Source organism: Oncorhynchus gorbuscha, unplaced genomic scaffold (assembly GCF_021184085.1).
Source record: "Oncorhynchus gorbuscha isolate QuinsamMale2020 ecotype Even-year unplaced genomic scaffold, OgorEven_v1.0 Un_scaffold_1282, whole genome shotgun sequence".
NCBI lineage: Eukaryota > Metazoa > Chordata > Actinopteri > Salmoniformes > Salmonidae > Oncorhynchus > Oncorhynchus gorbuscha.
The window spans coordinates 36652-55000 of NW_025746103.1; the positions used below are offsets into that span (position 1 = coordinate 36652).

An 18349-nucleotide genomic window follows, 5' to 3' on the forward strand; every position below is an offset into this window, starting at 1 on the left:
GAGAAACCAGAGAGAGAGAGAAGAGAAACCAGAGGAGAGAGAGAAGAGAAACCAGAGAGAGAGAAGAGAAACCAGAGGGAGAGAGAGAGAAGAACCCATGAGAGAGAGAGAGAAGAGAAACCAGAGGGAGAGAGAGAGAGAAGAGAAACCAGAGGGAGAGAGAGAGAGAGACCAGAGAGAGAGAGAGAGAGAGAGAGCAGAGAGACCCCTAGACCCAGAGAGAGAGAGGGGACCCTAAGAGAGGAGGGGAGAGAGAGAGAGAGCGAGAGAGAGAAACCAGAGGGAGAGAGAACCCAGAGAAAGAGAGAGAAGAGAAACCAGAGAGAGAGAGAGAGAGAGAGAAACCAGAGGGAGAGAGAGAGAGAGAGAGAGAGAAAAGAGAACCCAGAACCCAGAGTTACTCAGCAAGAGAGAGAGAGAGAGAAACCCAGAGAGAGAGAGAAGAGAGAAACCAGAGAGAGAGAGAGAAGAGAGAGAGAGAGAGAGAGAGAGACCCAGAACCCATGAGTTACTCAGAGAGACCCTAACCCAGAGAGAGTTAGAGAGAGCAAGAGAGGGGGGAGAACCCAGTGAGAGAGAGAGAGAGAAACCAGAGGGAGAGAGAGAAACCAGAGGTAGAGAGAGAAGAGAAACCAGAGTTAGAGAGAGAGAAGAGAAACCAGAGGAGAGAGAAAGAGAGAGAGAGAGAAAAGAGAAACCCAGAGAGTTAAAGAGAAACCCCTAGAGAGATGTGTTAGAGAGAGAGAACCAGAGAGACCCAGAGAGAGAGAGAGAAGAGAGAGAACCCAGAGAGTTACTCAGAGAGAGAGAGAACCCAGAGAGAGACTCAGAGAAGAACCCCCTAAGAGAGAGAGAGAGAGAGCGAGAGAACCCCTAAGAGGGGGAGAGAGAGAGAGAGAGAGAGAGAAGAGAAACCAGAGAAGAGAGAGAGAAACCAGAGAGAGAGAGAGAACCCCTAGAGAGAGAGAGAGAGAGAGAGCAGAGAGACCAGAGAGAGAGAGAGAGAAGAGAAACCAGAGGGGGAGAGAGAAGAGAGAGAAACCAGAGGGAGAGAGAGAGAAGAGAAACCAGAGGTAGAGAGAGAGAAGAGAAACCAGAGGGAGAGAGAGAGAAGAGAAACCAGAGGGAGAGAGAGAGAGAAGAGAAACCAGAGGGAGAGAGAGAGAGAAGAGAAACCAGAGGGAGAGAGAGAGAGAAGAGAAACCAGAGGGAGAGAGAGAGAGAAGAGAAACCAGAGGGAGAGAGAGAGAGAAGAGAAACCAGAGGAGAGAGAGAGAGAAGAGAAACCAGAGGAGAGAGAGAGAGAGAAGAGAAACCAGAGTGAGAGAAACCAGAGCAGACCCCTAACCCAGAGAGTTACTCAGAGAAAGAGAACCCAGAGAGAACTCAGCAACCCCTAACCCATGTGTTACTCAGCAGAGAGAGAGACCCAGAGAGAGACTCAGCAGACCCCTAACCCATGAGAGAAACCAGAGGGAGAGAGCAGAGAAGAGAAACCAGAGGTAGAGAGAGAGAAGAGAAACCAGAGGGAGAGAGAGAGAAGAGAAACCAGAGGGAGAGAGACTCAGAAACCCCTAAGAGAGAGAAGTTACTCAGCAAGAGAGAAGAGAAACCAGAGGGAGAGAGAGAGAAGAGAAACCAGAGTTACTCAGCAAGAAGAGAAACCAGAGGGAGTGTTACTCAGCAAAGAGAAACCAGAGGGAGAGAGAGACTCAGAGAACCCAGACCCATGAGAGTTAGAGAGCAGAGAGAGAAGAGAGAGAGAGTTAGAGAGAGAACCTAGAGAGGAGAGTTACTCAGCAAGAGAGAGAGAGAGAGAGAAGAGAAACCCAGAGAGTTACTCAGCAACCAGAGGGAGAGAGAGAGAAGAGAAACCAGAGGTAGAGAGAGAGAGAAGAACCAGAGGAGAGAGAGAGAAGAGAAACCAGAGGGAGAGCAAGAGAAGAGAAACCAGAGTGAGAGAGAGAGAGAAGAGAAACCAGAGGGAGAGAGAGAGAGAAGAGAAACCAGAGGGAGAGAGAGAGAGAAGAGAAACCAGAGGAGAGAGAGAGACTCAGCAACCCCTAACCCATGTGAGAAGAGAAACCAGAGGGAGAGAGAGAAACCAGATAGAGAGAGAAGAGAAACCAGACTCAGCAAGAGAGAGAGAACCCAGAGTTACTCAGAAACCAGAGAGAGACCCCTAACCCATGTGTTACTCAGCAACCCCTAACCCATGTGTTACTCAGAGAACCCCTAAGAGAGAGAGAGAGAGAGAGAGAACCAGAGAGAGAGAAGAGAGAGAGAGTTACAGAGGTAGAGAGAGAAGAGAAACCAGAGGTAGAGAGAGAGAGAGAGAGAGAGAGAAACCAGAGGTAGAGAGAGAGAAGAGAAACCAGAGGGGGGGAGAGAGAGAGAGAGCGAGAGAGAGAAGAGAAACCAGAGGGGGAGAGAGAGAGAGAAGAGAAACCAGAGGGGGAGAGAGAGAGTGAGAGAAGAGAAACCAGAGGGGGAGAGAGAGAGAGAAACCAGAGGGAGAGAGAGAGAAGAGAAACCAGAGGTAGAGAGAGAGAAGAGAAACCAGAGGTAGAGAGAGAGAAGAGAAACCAGAGGGAGAGAGAGAGAAGAGAAACCCCTAAGAGAGAAGAGAAACCAGAGGGAGAGAGAGAAGAGAAACCAGAGGGAGAGAGAGAAGAGAAACCAGAGGGAGAGAGAGAAGAGAAAACAGAGGATGGAAAAAGCACAGGGTGGAGAAGTAAGAAGACTAGAGCTAATAAGAGGAAAAAACAGATTGTGTCCAATAGAAGGTTAGAGAAAACACAGTACTTTATAGGGAATAGGGTGTCATTTGGGACACAGATTGAGAGGAAGGCAGGACAATGACAGACAGGAAGAGCTAAAGGGTTAGGAAAGAGCACAGTATAATACCGCTGATATATAATAACGTAATAATAACATACTTGAGGGTGAGCTTGGTGTTGCAGGTGGCGCAGGAGAAACAGTTCACACACCATGCTTTGTTCAGGGCTGAAACCACTACAGGAACAACAGAAAGTCCATTATGGCTTTAGATGGTTCCAAAACAATTAATTCAAAATGAAAACACAGTTGATGCTTACCGTCTCCTTCAATCACTCTGTTGCAGTGGTAGCACACATCACCAAAGAGCTGGAGGGTTGAGACACGGGCAGAGATGAGCATTTCATTCACCAAACATACACGACTTGATTTAACCATTATCAAACTTTACATTTCAGTCAGTGCCAGCCAGAACAACATGCAATAACTGTGTTACTCAGCAACCCCTAACCCATGTGTTACTCAGCAACCCCTAACCCATGTGTTACTCAGCAACCCCTAACCCATGTGTTACTCAGCAACCCCTAACCCATGTGTTACTCAGCAACCCCTAACCCATGTGTTACTCAGCAACCCCTAACCCATGTGTTACTCAGCAACCCCTAACCCATGTGTTACTCAGCAACCCCTAACCCATGTGTTACTCAGCAACCCCTAACCCATGTGTTACTCAGCAACCCCTAACCCATGTGTTACTCAGCAACCCCTAACCCATGTGTTACTCAGCAACCCCTAACCCATGTGTTACTCAGCAACCCCTAACCCATGTGTTACTCAGCAACCCCTAACCCATGTGTTACTCAGCAACCCCTAACCCATGTGTTACTCAGCAACCCCTAACCCATGTGTTACTCAGCAACCCCTAACCCATGTGTTACTCAGCAACCCCTAACCCATGTGTTACTCAGCAACCCCTAACCCATGTGTTACTCAGCAACCCCTAACCCATGTGTTACTCAGCAACCCCTAACCCATGTGTTACTCAGCAACCCCTAACCCATGTGTTACTCAGCAACCCCTAACCCATGTGTTACTCAGCAACCCCTAACCCATGTGTTACTCAGCAACCCCTAACCCATGTGTTACTCAGCAACCCCTAACCCATGTGTTACTCAGCAACCCCTAACCCATGTGTTACTCAGCAACCCCTAACCCATGTGTTACTCAGCAACCCCTAACCCATGTGTTACTCAGCAACCCCTAACCCATGTGTTACTCAGCAACCCCTAACCCATGTGTTACTCAGCAACCCCCTAACCCATGTGTTACTCAGCAACCCCTAACCCATGTGTTACTCAGCAACCCCTAACCCATGTGTTACTCAGCAACCCCTAACCCATGTGTTACTCAGCAACCCCTAACCCATGTGTTACTCAGCAACCCCTAACCCATGTGTTACTCAGCAACCCCTAACCCATGTGTTACTCAGCAACCCCTAACCCATGTGTTACTCAGCAACCCCTAACCCATGTGTTACTCAGCAACCCCTAACCCATGTGTTACTCAGCAACCCCTAACCCATGTGTTACTCAGCAACCCCTAACCCATGTGTTACTCAGCAACCCCTAACCCATGTGTTACTCAGCAACCCCTAACCCATGTGTTACTCAGCAACCCCTAACCCATGTGTTACTCAGCAACCCCTAACCCATGTGTTACTCACCCCTAACCCATGTGTTACTCAGCAACCCCTAACCCATGTGTTACTCAGCAACCCCTAACCCATGTGTTACTCAGCAACCCCTAACCCATGTGTTACTCAGCAACCCCTAACCCATGTGTTACTCAGCAACCCCTAACCCATGTGTTACTCAGCAACCCCTAACCCATGTGTTACTCAGCAACCCCTAACCCATGTGTTACTCAGCAACCCCTAACCCATGTGTTACTCAGCAACCCCTAACCCATGTGTTACTCAGCAACCCCTAACCCATGTGTTACTCAGCAACCCCAACCCCAGCAACCCCTAACCCATGTGTTACTCAGCAACCCCTAACCCATGTGTTACTCAGCAACCCCTAACCCATGTGTTACTCAGCAACCCCTAACCCATGTGTTACTCAGCAACCCCTAACCCATGTGTTACTCAGCAACCCCTAACCCATGTGTTACTCAGCAACCCCTAACCCATGTGTTACTCAGCAACCCCTAACCCATGTGTTACTCAGCAACCCCTAACCCATGTGTTACTCAGCAACCCCTAACCCATGTGTTACTCAGCAACCCCTAACCCATGTGTTACTCAGCAACCCCTAACCCATGTGTTACTCAGCAACCCCTAACCCATGTTGTTACTCAGCAACCCCTAACCCATGTGTTACTCAGCAACCCCTAACCCATGTGTTACTCAGCAACCCCTATGTGTTACCCATGTGTTACTCAGCAACCCCTAACCCATGTGTTACTCAGCAACCCCTAACCCATGTGTTACTCAGCAACCCCTAACCCATGTGTAACCCATGTGTTACTCAGCAACCCCTAACCCATGTGTTACTCAGCAACCCCTAACCCATGTGTTACTCAGCAACCCCTAACCCATGTGTTACTCAGCAACCCCTAACCCATGTGTTACTCAGCAACCCCTAACCCATGTGTTACTCAGCAACCCCTAACCCATGTGTTACTCAGCAACCCCTAACCCATGTGTTACTCAGCAACCCCTAACCCATGTGTTACTCAGCAACCCCTAACCCATGTGTTACTCAGCAACCCCTAACCCATGTGTTACTCAGCAACCCCTAACCCATGTGTTACTCAGCAACCCCTAACCCATGTGTTACTCAGCAACCCCTAACCCATGTGTTAACCCAGCAACCCCTAACCCATGTGTTACTCAGCAACCCCTAACCCATGTGTTACTCAGCAACCCCTAACCCATGTGTTACTCAGCAACCCCTAACCCATGTGTTACTCAGCAACCCCTAACCCATGTGTTACTCAGCAACCCCTAACCCATGTGTTACTCAGCAACCCCTAACCCATGTGTTACTCAGCAACCCCTAACCCATGTGTTACTCAGCAACCCCTAACCCATGTGTTACTCAGCAACCCCTAACCCATGTGTTACTCAGCAACCCCTAACCCATGTGTTACTCAGCAACCCCTAACCCATGTGTTACTCAGCAACCCCTAACCCATGTGTTACTCAGCAACCCCTAACCCATGTGTTACTCAGCAACCCCTAACCCATGTGTTACTCAGCAACCCCTAACCCATGTGTTACTCAGCAACCCCTAACCCATGTGTTACTCAGCAACCCCTAACCCATGTGTTACTCAGCAACCCCTAACCCACTGTAACCCATGTGTTACTCAGCAACCCCTAACCCATGTGTTACTCAGCAACCCCTAACCCATGTGTTACTCAGCAACCCCTAACCCATGTGTTACTCAGCAACCCCTAACCCATGTGTTACTCAGCAACCCCTAACCCATGTGTTACTCAGCAACCCCTAACCCATGTGTTACTCAGCAACCCCTAACCCATGTGTTACTCAGCAACCCCTAACCCATGTGTTACTCAGCAACCCCTAACCCATGTGTTACTCAGCAACCCCTAACCCATGTGTTACTCAGCAACCCCTAACCCATGTGTTACTCAGCAACCCCTAACCCATGTGTTACTCAGCAACCCCTAACCCATGTGTTACTCAGCAACCCCTAACCCATGTGTTACTCAGCAACCCCTAACCCATGTGTTACTCAGCAACCCCTAACCCATGTGTTACTCAGCAACCCCTAACCCATGTGTTACTCAGCAACCCCTAACCCATGTGTTACTCAGCAACCCCTAACCCATGTGTTACTCATGGGCAACCCCTAACCCATGTGTTACTCAGCAACCCCTAACCCATGTGTTACTCAGCAACCCCTAACCCATGTGTTACTCAGCAACCCCTAACCCATGTTACTCAGTAACCCATGTGACTCAGCAACCCCTAACCCATGTGTTACTCAGCAACCCCTAACCCATGTGTTACTCAGCAACCCCTAACCCATGTGTTACTCAGCAACCCCTAACCCATGTGTTACTCAGCAACCCCTAACCCATGTGTTACTCAGCAACCCCTAACCCATGTGTTACTCAGCAACCCCTAACCCATGTGTTACTCAGCAACCCCTAACCCATGTGTTACTCAGCAACCCCTAACCCATGTGTTACTCAGCAACCCCTAACCCATGTGTTACTCAGCAACCCCTAACCCATGTGTTACTCAGCAACCCCTAACCCATGTGTTACTCAGCAACCCCTAACCCATGTGTTACTCAGCAACCCCTAACCCATGTGTTACTCAGCAACCCCTAACCCATGTGTTACTCAGCAACCCCTAACCCATGTGTTACTCAGCAATGCAACCCCTAACCCATGTGTTACTCAGCAACCCCTAACCCCTTCATCTGTGTCTCAGCAACCCCTAACCCATGTGTTACTCAGCAACCCCTAACCCATGTGTTACTCAGCAACCCCTAACCCATGTGTTACTCAGCAACCCCTAACCCATGTGTTACTCAGCAACCCCTAACCCATGTGTTACTCAGCAACCCCTAACCCATGTGTTACTCAGCAACCCCTAACCCATGTGTTACTCAGCAACCCCTAACCCATGTGTTCTCAGCAACCCCTAACCCATGTGTTACTCAGCAACCCCTAACCCATGTGTTACTCAGCAACCCCTAACCCATGTGTTACTCAGCAACCCCTAACCCATGTGTTACTCAGCAACCCCTAACCCATGTGTTCTCAGCAACCCCTAACCCATGTGTTACTCAGCAACCCTTAACCCTGTGTTGGTCAGCAACCCCTAACCCATGTGTTACTCAGCAACCCCTAACCCATGAACGTTTGTGGACATGAGCCCCATGGGACCTGTCAAACATAGTGCATTACATAGGGAATAGGGTACCATTTACCTGGTTGTAGTGGGTCTCACAGTCAGATTATAGCTTTATTACCTGGTTGTAGTGGGTCTCAGTCAGATCATAGCTTTATTACCTAGTTGTAGTGGGTCTCAGTCAGATTATAGCTTTATTACCTGGTTGTAGTGGGTCTCACAGTCAGATCATAGCTTCATTACCTGGTTGTAGTGAGTCTCACAGTCAGATCATAGCTTCATTACCTGGTTGTAGTGAGTCTCACAGTCAGATCATAGCTTTATTACCTGGTTGTAGTGAGTCTCATAGTCAGATCATAGCTTTATTACCTGGTTGTAGTGAGTCTCACAGTCAGATCATAGCTTTATTACCTGGTTGTAGTGGGTCTCACAGTCAGATCATAGCTTTATTACCTGGTTGTAGTGGGTCTCAGTTGTAGTGGGTCTCAGTTAGATCATAGCTGTATTACCTGGTTGTAGTGGGTCTCACAGTAGGCCAGACCCTTCCTCTCATAGTGGCGGTGTTAGGAACGGTCTCTCACACTTAGCACACACAAAATGCTGCAAACACAGGCAACATCACATGTTAGCATGGCTAACTGTAGTACCAGGCAACATCACATGTTAGCATGGCTAATGGCTAACTGTAGTACCAGGCAACAACACATGTTAGCATGGCTAATGGCTAACATTAGTCACAGGGAAGTAGCATCCCAAGTTAGCATGGCTAATAGCTAACTCTCGTCACAGGCAGACACCACTACACAGGCGTTAGCATATTGCTAACTCTACTCACAGGCACAAGCAGTTAAGTTAGCTAACTTTGCTAACTCTAGTCAGCTGCCATCAGGGCACGTATTCACAAAGAGTATCAGTGTAGGAGTGCTGATCTAGGATCAGGTGATCTACCTGTACATATGTTATTCATTATGATCTTAAAGGTCATGAACAGTCAAAAAAATGTTTTTCATAAAACTGGATGATATTTGAATGAAACCAGGTTAAAGTATGAATAATGACCATTGCTCTTACATTGATAAAGTCATAAAGCTACTGGTCCCCCATGTCAAACACTTGGATTCATTGTTACATATAGGGTGACATCACTCTAACTCATTTTAATACACCAATGGTAACATGATATTCTCTTACCTAATTTAAATAAGTACCGCTTTGTAATCAACATCGGAGAGAAGGCGTGTTTGTGGAGGGGTGTGGTTTATACAGCTACTCTACTGGTGCCAAAATTTGACTGTAGGATGTCATCAAATATAATTAAAAGTTTACACTATTCATCTATGGTAAAGACACTTATGTCCCCTTTCATCTGTCTGGTGTTATCTAGTTACTGGTTAGCTGGGTCTTCATCTGTGTCTGGTGTTAGCTAGTTACTGGTTAGCTGGGTCTTCATCTGTGTCTGGTGTTAGCTGGGTCTTCATCTGTGTCTGGTGCTAGCTAGTTACTGGTTAGCTGGGTCTTCATCTGTGTCTGGTGTTAGCTAGTTACTGGTTAGCTGGGTCTTCATCTGTGTCTGGTGTTAGCTGGGTCTTCATCTGTGTCTGGTGCTAGCTAGTTACTGGTTAGCTGGGTCTTCATCTGTGTCTGGTGCTAGCTAGTTACTGGTTAGCTGGGTCTTCATCTGTGTCTGGTGTTAGCTAGTTACTGGTTAGCTGGGTCTTCATCTGTGTCTGGTGCTAGCTAGTTACTGGTTAGCTGGGTCTTCATCCGTGTCTGGTGCTAGCTAGTTACTGGTTAGCTGGGTCTTCATCTGTGTCTGGTGTTAGCTAGTTACTGGTTAGCTGGGTCTTCATCTGTGTCTGGTGTTATCTAGTTACTGGTTAGCTAGGTCTTCATCTGTGTCTGGTGTTAGCTGGGTCTTCATCTGTGTCTGGTGTTAGCTGGGTCTTCATCTGTGTCTGGTGTTATCTAGGTCTTCATCTGTGTCTGGTGTTATCTAGTTACTGGTTAGCTAGGTCTTCATCTGTGTCTGGTGTTACCAATTTGTAAGTCGCTCTGGATAAGAGCGTCTGCTAAATGACTTAAATGTAAATGTAAATCTAGTTACTGGTTAGCTAGGTCTTCATCTGTGTCTGGTGTTAGCTGGGTCTTCATCCGTGTCTGGTGTTAGCTAGTTACTGGTTAGCTGGGTCTTCATCTGTGTCTGGTGTTAGCTAGGTCTTCATCTGTGTCTGGTGCTAGCTAGTTACTGGTTAGCTGGGTCTTCATCTGTGTCTGGTGTTAGCTGGGTCTTCATCTGTGTCTGGTGCTAGCTAGTTACTGGTTAGCTGGGTCTTCATCTGTGTCTGGTGTTAGCTAGGTCTTCATCTGTGTCTGGTGTTATCTAGTTACTGGTTAGCTGGGTCTTCATCTGTGTCTGGTGTTAGCTAGTTACTGGTTAGCTGGGTCTTCATCTGTGTCTGGTGTTAGCTGGGTCTTCATCTGTGTCTGGTGCTAGCTAGTTACTGGTTAGCTGGGTCTTCATCTGTGTCTGGTGTTAGCTGGGTCTTCATCTGTGTCTGGTGTTAGCTAGTTACTGGTTAGCTGGGTCTTCATCCGTGTCTGGTGCTAGCTAGTTACTGGTTAGCTGGGTCTTCATCTGTGTCTGGTGTTAGCTAGTTACTGGTTAGCTGGGTCTTCATCCGTGTCTGGTGCTAGCTAGTTACTGGTTAGCTGGGTCTTCATCTGTGTCTGGTGCTAGTTAGTTACTGGTTAGCTGGGTCTTCATCCGTGTCTGGTGCTAGCTAGTTACTGGTTAGCTGGGTCTTCATCTGTGTCTGGTGTTAGCTAGTTACTGGTTAGCTGGGTCTTCATCTGTGTCTGGTGTTATCTAGTTACTGGTTAGCTAGGTCTTCATCTGTGTCTGGTGTTATCTAGTTACTGGTTAGCTAGGTCTTCATCTGTGTCTGGTGTTATCTAGGTCTTCATCTGTGTCTGGTGTTATCTAGTTACTGGTTAGCTAGGTCTTCATCTGTGTCTGGTGTTATTTCTTCATCTGTGTCTGGTTAGCTAGGTCTGCTCATGACTAAATGTCTGGTAAATCTAGTTACTGGTTAGCTAGGTCTTCATCTGTGTCTGGTGTTAGCTGGGTCTTCATCCGTGTCTGGTGTTAGCTAGTTACTGGTTAGCTGGGTCTTCATCTGTGTCTGGTGTTAGCTAGGTCTTCATCTGTGTCTGGTGTTAGCTAGTTACTGGTTAGCTGGGTCTTCATCTGTGTCTGGTGTTAGCTGGGTCTTCATCTGTGTCTGGTGCTAGCTAGTTACTGGTTAGCTGGGTCTTCATCTGTGTCTGGTGTTAGCTAGTTACTGGTTAGCTGGGTCTTCATCTGTGTCTGGTGTTAGCTAGTTACTGGTTAGCTAGGTCTTCATCTGTGTCTGGTGTTAGCTAGGTCTTCATCTGTGTCTGGTGTTAGCTAGGTCTTCATCTGTGTCTGGTGCTAGCTAGTTACTGGTTAGCTGGGTCTTCATCTGTGTCTGGTGCTAGCTAGGTCTTCATCTGTGTCTGGTGCTAGCTGGGTCTTCATCCGTGTCTGGTGTTAGCTAGTTACTGGTTAGCTAGGTCTTCATCTGTGTCTGGTGTTAGCTAGGTCTTCATCTGTGTCTGGTGTTAGCTAGTTACTGATTAGCTGGGTCTTCATCTGTGTCTGGTGCTAGCTGGGTCTTCATCTGTGTCTGGTGTTAGCTAGGTCTTCATCTGTGTCTGGTGTTATCTAGTTACTGGTTAGCTAGGTCTTCATCTGTGTCTGGTGTTATCTGTGTTACTGGTTAGCTAGGTCTTCATCTGTGTCTGGTGTTAGCTAGGTCTTCATCTGTATCTGGTGTTAGCTAGGTCTTCATCTGTATCTGGTGTTAGCTAGGTCTTCATCTGTGTCTGGTGTTAGCTGGGTCTTCATCTGTGTCTGGTGTTAGCTAGTTACTGGTTAGCTAGGTCTTCATCTGTGTCTGGTGTTAGCTAGGTCTTCATCTGTGTCTGGTGTTAGCTGGGTCTTCATCCGTGTCTGGTGTTAGCTAGGTTATCTGTGTCTGGTTAGCTAGGTCTTCATCTGTGTCTGGTGTTATCTAGTTACTGGTTAGCTAGGTCTTCATCTGTGTCTGGTGTTATCTAGTTACTGGTTAGCTAGGTCTTCATCTGTGTCTGGTGTTAGCTAGGTCTTCATCTGTGTCTGGTGTTAGCTGGGTCTTCATCCGTGTCTGGTGTTAGCTAGTTACTGGTTAGCTGGGTCTTCATCTGTGTCTGGTGTTATCTAGTTACTGGTTAGCTAGGTCTTCATCTGTGTCTGGTGTTATCTAGTTACTGGTTAGCTAGGTCTTCATCTGTGTCTGGTGTTATCTAGTTACTGGTTAGCTAGGTCTTCATCTGTGTCTGGTGTTAGCTAGGTCTTCATCTGTGTCTGGTGTTAGCTGGGTCTTCATCTGTGTCTGGTGTTAGCTAGGTCTTCATCTGTGTCTGGTGTTAGCTAGGTCTTCATCTGTGTCTGGTGTTATCTAGTTACTGGTTAGCTAGGTCTTCATCTGTGTCTGGTGTTAGCTAGTTACTGGTTAGCTAGGTCTTCATCTGTGTCTGGTGTTAGCTAGGTCTTCATCTGTGTCTGGTGTTAGCTGGGTCTTCATCTGTGTCTGGTGTTAGCTGGGTCTTCATCTGTGTCTGGTGTTAGCTAGGTCTTCATTGTGTCTGGTGTTAGCTAGTTACTGGTTAGCTAGGTCTTCATCTGTGTCTGGTGTTAGCTAGTTACTGGTTAGCTAGGTCTTCATCTGTGTCTGGTGTAGCTAGGTCTTCATCTGTGTCTGGTGGTCTTCATCTGTGTCTGGTGTTAGCTGGGTCTTCATCTGTGTCTGGTGCTAGCTAGTTACTGGTTAGCTGGGTCTTCATCTGTGTCTGGTGTTAGCTAGTTACTGGTTAGCTAGGTCTTCATCTGTGTCTGGTGTTAGCTGGGTCTTCATCTGTGTCTGGTGTTAGCTAGGTCTTCATTGTGTCTGGTGTTAGCTAGTTACTGGTTAGCTAGGTCTTCATCTGTGTCTGGTGCTAGCTGGGTCTTCATCTGTGTCTGGTGTTATCTAGTTAGTTACTGGTTAGCTAGGTCCTCATCTGTGTCTGGTGTTATCTGTGTTACTGGTTAGCTAGGTCTTCATCTGTGTCTGGTGTTAGCTAGGTCTTCATCTGTATCTGGTGTTAGCTAGGTCTTCATCTGTATCTGGTGTTAGCTAGGTCTTCATCTGTGTCTGGTGTTAGCTGGGTCTTCATCCGTGTCTGGTGTTAGCTAGTTACTGGTTAGCTAGGTCTTCATCTGTGTCTGGTGTTATCTAGTTACTGGTTAGCTAGGTCTTCATCTGTGTCTGGTGTTATCTAGTTACTGGTTAGCTAGGTCTTCATCTGTGTCTGGTGTTATCTAGTTACTGGTTAGCTAGGTCTTCATCTGTGTCTGGTGTTAGCTAGGTCTTCATCTGTGTCTGGTGTTAGCTGGGTCTTCATCTGTGTCTGGTGTTAGCTAGGTCTTCATTGTGTCTGGTGTTAGCTAGTTACTGGTTAGCTAGGTCTTCATCTGTGTCTGGTGTTAGCTAGTTACTGGTTAGCTAGGTCTTCATCTGTGTCTGGTGTTAGCTAGGTCTTCATCTGTGTCTGGTGTTAGCTGGGTCTTCATCTGTGTCTGGTGCTAGCTAGTTACTGGTTAGCTGGGTCTTCATCTGTGTCTGGTGTTAGCTAGTTACTGGTTAGCTAGGTCTTCATCTGTGTCTGGTGTTAGCTGGGTCTTCATCTGTGTCTGGTGTTAGCTAGGTCTTCATTGTGTCTGGTGTTAGCTAGTTACTGGTTAGCTAGGTCTTCATCTGTGTCTGGTGCTAGCTGGGTCTTCATCTGTGTCTGGTGTTATCTAGTTACTGGTTAGCTAGGTCCTCATCTGTGTCTGGTGTTAGCTGGGTCTTCATCCGTGTCTGGTGTTAGCTAGGTCTTCATCTGTGTCTGGTGTTAGCTAGGTCTTCATCTGTGTCTGGTGCTAGCTAGTTACTGGTTAGCTGGGTCTTCATCTGTGTCTGGTGCTAGCTGGGTCTTCATCTGTGTCTGGTGTTAGCTAGTTACTGATTAGCTGGGTCTTCATCTGTGTCTGGTGTTAGCTAGGTCTTCATCTGTGTCTGGTGCTAGCTGGGTCTTCATCTGTGTCTGGTGTTAGCTAGTTACTGATTAGCTGGGTCTTCATCTGTGTCTGGTGTTAGCTAGGTCTTCATCTGTGTCTGGTGTTATCTAGTTACTAGGTCTTCAGCCAGCATGAAATGGGGTTGTTAGAAACTCAGACGCCGTTGTCATGTGAACCACATCATAACAGACATTCCAAATGGGAGAGTTTTTAAAAATGATATTGATGCAATTTCAATGTTTGAGTTGCGTTGTTTATCACCACATTTGCTTGAGATGATTTTACTGCAACACTGTATCCAAGTTGTTTGACGTCGGGGTTTCAGAGAGCTGTCAGTCAAGAAGCGCTCACAAGAATAAGTTCCCACTCAGCCTGTCTTTTCAAACTTCCTGGTAGTTAGAGAGAGAGTACTTTTCCCTCACATTGAGCATTTCTATCCAAAACAAATATTATGGGTGATATTTTAGTCACTCAAAATGCTATTTTACATGGGAATCAGAATGACTGTTTGGGAACTTTAAAGACTAAGCTAACCCTATATCAGCCCTACCCTGAGAGCTTTATGAATACAACTGGCCAAAGTAACTCAACGGGGCTTGGTCAGAAAGATGCATGACACACACAGCAGTCATTCAGGACAGGCAGCTGAACAGTGGCCTCTAGTGGAGAGAATGTCAACTGCAGGCAGGCCAGGCACTGTAGACTACTTGTCGTGTATTCATCAGTACTGTAAAGTTGTGAGTGATTGTGCATGTGTTTAGACACCCACACCCATGTATTTCTGGGTAAGAAGAACTTATCTGTGAATATGGTAACGGTGTGCCTCTTGTTTCTATTGACATATGACAGGTGTTTGTGGCTGAAGAGTGTCGTTGTGTAGCTAGCTATGCAATGTTTCCTGTAGTGCAGTTTCTATGTGCGGGAGGAGAAAGACCTCCTTTCTCCTTGTATGTGTCCCAAATGGCACCCTATTCCCTACATAGGGCCCTAACTCTGACCAGAACACTATGGGCTCTGGTTAAAACTTAGTACACTACATAGGGACTACTGCCATTTGGGACATAACACCTTCTCACCATGTTAAAGTGCCACTCGCAGTAGGCATAGCCCTTACATTCATAGTAGGGATGGCCCTGGAACGATCGCTCACATACACTACACCCAAAGTGCTGGGAGAGGAGGAGGGGGAGGGAGAAGGAAAGGGGGGGGGGGAGAAGGATGAGGGAGGGGGGAGAAGGATAAGGAGGGGGAGGAGGATAAGGGAGGGGGGGGAGGATAAGGGAGGGGGAGGAGGATAAGGGAGTGGGGAAACAACAATGACAAAGGAGGATAAGGGAGAAACCTGAACAACCAAAAACATAGGACCCAGGAGTGATAATGGGACTGAAACATTACTGAAATACACTACAGAAAACCTGAATCTACGGGTGGAAATACACTACAGAAAACCTGAGGATATGGTGAATCACTAAAACATTACAGGAAAACCTGGAGGAGGAATCACTAAAACAATACAGGGAGGGGGGAGGAGTATAAGGGAGGGATAAAAGAAGCCACAAAGATGAGGATGTAGAGAAGAATAAAGGAATGTGTTGGAAGGAAAAGAAAGGTGTCACAGGATGGAGAGCAGATAGAGTTACTCACAGTCCAATCAAACATACGCTCTCTGAACACAAAGGAAATTATACAAATGTAACATATAATTTCTTTGTAAAAGCTTACTCAACAAACATCTGACTAACCCGTTACATTTGAGTCCAAATATGTGTAAAATACCACTAGATCCCATCATGTCATTTGGGAGCACACACCTCGACGTGCCACTGCTTGCCCATGGCGTTGACCACGCGTCCCTCGATGGGCCTCCTGCAGGCGCCACAGATCGGCACCCCCATCTTATCATGGCAGGGCAGACAGTACAGCTCCCCCTTCAGCTCCCTGGCATCTGCTGTCAGCTCCTTACTACAGGGAGAGGGGAGGGACAAACATTACTACAGCTCCTTACTACAGGGAGAGGAGAGGGACAAACATTACTACAGCTCCTTACTACAGGGAGAGGAGAGGGACAAACATTACTACAGCTCCTTACTACAGGGAGAGGAGAGGGACAAACATTACTACAGCTCCTTACTACAGGGAGAGGAGAGGGACAAACATTACTACAGCTCCTTACTACAGCTCCTTACTACAGGGAGAGGAGAGGGACAAACAAACATTACTACAGGGACAAACATTACTACAGCTCCTTACTACAGGGAGGGGAGGGACAAACATTATATTACAAACATTAAAACACACACAAACAGTGGCTTTTGAAGCTCCTTACTACAGGGTAAATGGTAAGGGAGTGGTTTCAGGGTAAATGGTAAGATAAACAGTCTTGCTTTCATTAGTTCCAAATACTGACTGAACCACATAATGGAATCAGGAGCACATTATGTCAGATATCAGGAGGGAGCCGTGAAGCGTACTGACCCACAGTTGTTGCAGTTGAAGTGGTCGGGGTGGTAGGGGTCGTTCTTAAAGATGAGGGGGCTGTCCTCGATGATGGCATGGCATTTCTGACAGATGTACTTCCCCAGACCTCGAGCCTTCTCACGGTTATGACAGGGTCGACACAGGTGCCTGGTTAGGAACAAACATTACTACAGGGAGAGGGGAGGGACAAACATTATACACCATTATATTACACTGTGCAGGGACAAAGCAGGATGGGTAAGTACATCCAACATGTCTCACTGGACAGGGACAAAGCATGATGGGTAAGTACATCCAACATGTCTCACTGGACAGGGACAAAGCATGATGGGTAAGTACATCCAACATGTCTCACTGGACAGGGACAAAGCATGATGGGTAAGTACATCCAACATGTCTCACTGGACAGGGACAAAGCATGATGGGTAAGTACATCCAACATGTCTCACTGAACAGGGACAAAGCATGATGGGTAAGTCCATCCAACATGTCTCACTGGACAGGGACAAAGCATGATGGGTAAGTACATCCAACATGTCTCACTGGACAGGGACAAAGCAGGATGGGTAAGTCCATCCAACATGTCTCACTGGACAGGGACAAAGCAGGATGGGTAAGTACATCCAACATGTCTCACTGGACAGGGACAAAGCATGATGGGTAAGTACATCCAACATGTCTCACTGGACAGGGACAAAGCAGGATGGGTAAGTCCATCCAACATGTCTCACTGGACAGAGACAAAGCAGGATGGGTAAGTCCATCCAACATGTCTCACTGGACAGGGACAAAGCAGGATGGGTAAGTACATCCAACATGTCTCACTGGACAGGGACAAAGCAGGATGGGTAAGTACATCCAACATGTCTCACTGGACAGGGACAAAGCAGGATGGGTAAGTACATCCAACATGTCTCACTGGACAGGGACAAAGCATGATGGGTAAGTACATCCAACATGTCTCACTGGACAGGGACAAAGCAGGATGGGTAAGTACATCCAACATGTCTCACTGGACAGGGACAAAGCAGGATGGGTAAGTACATCCAACATGTCTCACTGGACAGGGACAAAGCAGGATGGGTAAGTCCATCCAACATGTCTCACTGGACAGGGACAAGGCAGGGAAAGGGTGGACACAGTAGAAGTTGCTACTACACGTTATCTACAGTGTTGGGAAAGTATTGGCCTCCTTCCTGATGTTCTCTGGCATATTGTTGATACTGAATGTTATCAGATCTTCAACCAAAACCTGATATCAGATAAAGGGAACCTGAGTTTACAAATATCAACCAACTGAGAAAATCAGAAAACAGGGTAAATACACACACTGTTTTATACAAACATACTACTGTGAGTTGATTTGTGATTGGTTAAATAGTCATCTACCATGGTATAATGTGCAGTGTGATTGGTTAAATAGTCATCTACCATGGTATAATGTGCAGTGTGATTGGTTAAATAGTCATCTACCATGGTATAATGTGCAGTGTGATTGGTTAAATAGTCATCTACCATGGTATAATGTGCAGTGTGATTGGCTGGGGAATCCCCTGCATAATGTGCAGTGTGATTGGTTAAATAGTCATCTACCATGGTATAATGTGCAGTGTGATTGGCTGGGGAATCCCCTGCATAATGTGCAGTGTGATTGGTTAAATAGTCATCTACCATGGTATAATGTGCAGTGTGATTGGCTGGGGAATCCCCTGCATAATGTGCAGTGTGATTGGTTAAATAGTCATCTACCATGGTATAATGTGCAGTGTGATTGGTTAAATAGTCATCTACCATGGTATAATGTGCAGTGTGATTGGTTAAATAGTCATCTACCATGGTATAATGTGCAGTGTGATTGGCTGGGGAATCCCCTGCATAATGTGCAGTGTGATTGGTTAAATAGTCATCTACCATGGTATAATGTGCAGTGTGATTGGTTAAATAGGGATCTACCATGGCATAATGTGCAGTGTGATTGGCTGGGGACTCCCCTGCATAATGTGCAGTGTGATTGGTTGGGGACTCCCCTGCATAATGTG

At 46.9% G+C, this 18349-nt stretch overlaps 1 pseudogene; it reads right to left on the reverse strand.

Moving 5' to 3' along the window:
* Positions 1-18349, reverse strand: part of LOC124022052 — a 33847-nt pseudogene that overhangs the window by 9992 nt on the left and 5506 nt on the right.